This window comes from Nannospalax galili, unplaced genomic scaffold (genome assembly GCF_000622305.1).
Source record: "Nannospalax galili isolate Female #2095 unplaced genomic scaffold, S.galili_v1.0 scaffold741, whole genome shotgun sequence".
NCBI lineage: Eukaryota > Metazoa > Chordata > Mammalia > Rodentia > Spalacidae > Nannospalax > Nannospalax galili.
The window spans coordinates 1,131,714-1,136,649 of record NW_008346093.1 but is presented as its reverse complement, the minus strand read 5'-3'; the positions used below and the strand labels follow the sequence as shown (position 1 = coordinate 1,136,649).

The 4,936-nt window shown below is 43.7% G+C and overlaps 1 pseudogene; it reads right to left on the bottom strand.

Moving 5' to 3' along the window:
- Positions 1-4,281: 4,281 nt before the first annotated feature.
- On the bottom strand, positions 4,282-4,734 carry LOC103741646 (annotated as a pseudogene).
- Between the last annotated feature and the right edge of the window lie 202 nt (positions 4,735-4,936).

The window sequence follows — 4,936 nt, the reverse complement described above, 5'->3', positions numbered from 1 at the left end:
ATATGTTTTACCAATTGTTCTACACCCCCAGTCCCTGATTCTGATATTAGTGCATTTACCAGCATGAACATACCAGCAGGAGCAGCATTATTTGTTGGCAGAACACAAGCATTGTGCTGTGCTAAGTGTTTCCATGAATAATTTTATTCTCTTCTCACCAGGTCTTTATGGTGTATAACCACCCCCACCTTTCAGACTGAGTAGGGGCACAGCACTATTCAAGGTCCCGGTTCTTGTCTCAACTCTCATGCTGATTGACCGCTTAATTCCTGGGCAAGTCACCCTCTGTGCTTTGGCTGTTTTACCTGAAAATGGTATAATCACAGCCCCCACCCTTTACCCCACACCAAATGTAACCACTCAGCACAGAGCCTGCCTGGCACCCCATGAATGGTGTTCTTTGTAAACAGTAATTCTCAACATTGTCATTATTGTTGGCAACAGAAGTTTCAAGGTCGGGAGTGACATGGGGGGAGCCTCACTGGGAGGGACAGCCTGGAGGCATGTCCAAGAAAATAGTGTGGTGCTAAATTTACATCCCATTTCTTCATTCTGGAGGTGACAATGGGTTCAGTAAAGGAAGTAAAGGGTGGGGAGTGGGGTGCCTCTGAGGCCAGGCCTCACCCCATTCCCTCCCCCATCCCTGTGGAGAGGGTGCAGGCCCAGAAGTCTGTGGCCACAGTTCAGCCAGCAGGGAGGCAGCTGGGAAGGCATAGATAAGGGAATCAGTGGGGGCCAGACCAAGGTTGGGGGAGCCCAGTGTGGGTGGTGGAGGGGGTGGGGTGTCCGGGTCATAGCGTCTTCTCTGTCAAGCTTCCATTTGAGACCCATGGCAATGTCCTCTCTTGCTGGAAGCCTTCCTTAACTGTTCTCCTCCCTCCTGGCATCTTTTGAGGTTCTGGAGCCCCTACTTGATTCAGGTCATGGCACTGGTATATCTATGCCTTTTCAGGATTGGAGTTTCCCAGGGTGGGATGGAGTACAACTCACTTTGGTATGAATACACCAGAGAGAAGCAGCAACGAAAACCTGGGCAAAGAGTCACATGTTTAACTTCAGAATGAAACTGTTGATTATTATTTCAAGGATTATTTTTAATTGAGACATAACAACTATACATATTTATGGGACACAGCACGACCATTTGATACATTCACATAATATGCAAGGGTTAAATTGAAGTAATTAGCGTATCCAGTTCCTTAAACACCAATGGAAGCTAAAAAAAATTGATCACAGCCAGGCATAGTGGCGCATGCCTTTAATCCCAGCACTCGGGAGGCAGAGGCAGGCAGATCTCCGTGAGTTCAAGGCCAGCCTGGTCTACATAGTGAGTTCAAGGCCAGCTGGGGCTACAGGGAGACCCTGTCTCAAAAAGACCAAAAAAAAATTGATCACATAGAACAAAAACCAGAATAATGGTCAGTAGAGGCTGGGAAGGGGAGGTTAGAGAGGAAAAATATATTCTAGTGTTCCATAGCCCCGTAGGGTGACTAGTTTGCAACAACCGATTAAATACAATATATACATATTTGTTGTTTTTGTTGTTGTTATTATTAGGGCTTTTTGAGACAGGGTCTCACTATGTAACCCTGACTGGTCTGGAATGTAGTATGTTGACCAGGTTGGTCTTGATATCACAGAGAGAGATTCACCTACCTCTACCTCCCAAGTGCTGGGATTAAAGGCTTGTAATCACCATGCCAGGCTGTTGTCATTATTTAATGATGAAAGAAAATATCATGAAGCTGGACATGGTGGCAAATGTCTGTTATATCAACACTTAGGAGGTGAAGGCAGGAGTATCAGGAGTTCAAGGTCATCCTTAGCTACATAGTGAACTTGAGACCACCCTGAGATACCTGAGACCTTGTCTCAAAAAAATAAAAGTCACAGCAAGGCAAGGAGCAAAGTAATACAGTGATTGTTCTGTTTATACCCTTCCCACTGCTCTATACTATTGGCTTTCTTCCTTTGTTTTGTTTTGTTTGGTGTTTTTGAGACAGAGTCTCCCTGTAGTCCCAGCTAGCCTGGAACTCACCTATGTAGACTAGGCTGGCCTTGAACTTTCAGAGATCTGCCTGCCTCTGCCTCCCAACAGCTGGGACTAAAGGCATGCACCACGACGCCCAACAGTCTTTTGTTCTTTGTAACAGAACACATCAGGTTGAAGCTAACCAACTCCATAAAGCTACCACTGGCTTTTATAATTCTTGGAATTCTTTAGTTTTTTAACTCATTCCCAATTTGTAATTTAAATCACACAAATGAATATGTATTTTTTAAAAAAGGAAAGAAAAAGAAAAGATGAAAATAGCAGGTTACAAGTAGGATGTAGGGAAAAAACAAAAAACAAGTAGTAGGTAGAGAAAAACAACTTTCCACAAAAAATTTTAAGTATGCTGGGCACTGTGGCGCATGCCTTTAAACCCAGCACTCGGGAGGCAGAGGCAGGCAGATCTCTGTGAGTTCAAGGCCAGCCTGGTCTACATAGTGAGTTCCAGGACAGCTAGGGCTACAGGGAGACCCTGTCTCAAAAAAACCAAAAAAAGATTAAGTATTAAACTTGCATCTACAAAATTGAAATGAATGGGGCTGTAGCTCAGTGGTAGAACTGTTGCTTAGAATTCACAAGGCCCTGGGTTCTATTCTTGGTATTACAAATGAAACAAAACAAACAAAATAAAAACCCAAATGTTTATATGCAAAATGTCAATATTAGCTCTATTCAATAACTGAACATTCTTCTCTTTGTTTTTGTGTATTTTTTAAACCAGTTATTTCTAAAACAAGCAAAAGCTCCTGAAGAAAACCCATTATTATTATTACTATTATTATTTTGAGACAAGCTCTCAATATATAACCCAGATTGGCCTTGAACTCAAGATCCTCCTGCCTCGGCCTCCCTAGTGCTAGAATCACAGGGTATGCAACCACCATGCCCAGATCCTGACTATAAATATTCTGGTAGGAACTTAGATATTCTAAAGAGAGACATTTGTGCTCCTCCCTTCTGCAACATTATCCATGATAACCAGACTAGAAACTATCTAAATGGTTATTGCCAGTGAATGGGCCAGCAAAATGTGGTTCAATTTATACTACTATTATAACCATCCTGATAATAGAGAATATATTCTTTTTTTTAAATTTTTATTATTTTTATTTTATGTATATGCATGTATTGCCTGCATGTAGGTAAGTGCACCTGTGTTATGCAGTGCCCGTGGAGGTCAGAAGAGGCTGTCGGAGCACCTGGGACTGGAGTTATAGACAGTTGTTAGCTGCCATGTGGGTGCTGGAATTCGAACCCCGGTCTTCCGCAAGAACAACCAGTGTTCTTAATTGCTGAGCCATCTCTCCAGCCCCAAGGAGAGAATGTATTCTTTTTTTATTTTCGGTCTTTTTGAGACAGGGTCTCCCTGTAGCCCCAGCTGTCCTGGAACTCACTATATAGACCAGGCTGGCCTTGAACCCACAGAGATCCGCCTGCCTCTGCCTCCCAAGTGCTGGGATTAAAGGCGTGCACTACCAGGACGGCAGAGAATATATTCTAAGGAGAGACAATTGTACCTCTCCCTTCCTCTATCAGACTACTGGAATAATGATCTCAAGAAATTGGAATTTCCCCAGCACTCTCATCCTAGGAGAAGAAGGCTGGGGCCCTGGTGCTAGCCAGAGGAGGAACTTGTCTCCCAGGAAGAGATTTCACATAGCCTGACAACTTGTCAGATTTCTTTGTACTGAGATTGGACCTGAGACAGCGATGTGTCAGTGATGGGTGGGACCACACCTTTGTTTGGTTACCCACACTTCTTAGCTTCTATTTAAGTCTAAACCTCTTGCCAGGCCAGCTGGGGCTACAGGGAGACTGCATCTCAAAACAAAACAAAACAAAACAAGACACACCACACTCCCTAAACTCTTGTCAGGACCTTGAAAGATAGACTTAGGAGGCCTAGGAAGACATGAGTAGAGTATTAGGGGCTATTAGATCTTTTTGTTCTTTGTCCCATTGTGGCCACACTGAATAAATCTTTCTCTGCTTTTCACTAGTACTTGTAACTTTTTAGTTAGCACATTGAAGATGGTTGACTGCTAGTACCTAGGCTCTGACCCTAATAACTGTGTTTCCTTCCTCCTTCTTTTTTTTTTTTTTTTTTTGTAGTCCTGGGTAGCCTGGAACTTACTATGTAGGCCAGGCTGCCTTGATCTCACAGAGATCTGCCTACCTCTGCCTCCTGAGTACTGGGATTAAAGGTATGCATCACCACGCCTGGCTTTTTTTTTCTTTTCTTATTTTTAATGATGGAAACAAAATTACACTAAAACCGAAGCTTCTGGAAGAACCACTTGTTCTTGCCCGTCTTGTATTTCTCCTCAAACGTGACCTTGGCCTTACGTCTGGCCTTGCGTTTCAGAGCTGGGTCTCTAAAGACACCCTGTTGACCACAGTTTTGTCCAAGGAGATGTCCACAGAATACCTGGTGGCCATGAGGTGATTGTACTTATATACTTTAATGAAAGATTTGATCTTTGACCTCTTGGCGATTTTCTTCTTGCCCATGGAAGCTGTCACTTTCTGGGGATAGCAGTCAATTCCAGCGACCAGAGCATGGCTATAAAGGCGGTCTGAGGTGCCATCATCATGTTCTTCACGATGACAGCTTTGCGTCCAGAGTAGCGTCCAGCTAGGACCAGCACCACCTTCCTGGGTTTCATGAATTTGCCCATTTCAGCAGCAGCAAGCAAGCGCCCAGCCTTCATATATATATATATTTAATTAATTAATTAATTAAATTATTTCTTTTTTGTCTTTTTGAGACAGGGTCTCCCTGTAGTCCCAGCTGACCTGAACTCACTATGTAGACCAGACTGGCCTTGAACTCACAAGGATCCGTCTGCCTCTGCCTCCTGAGTGCTGGGACTAAAGGCG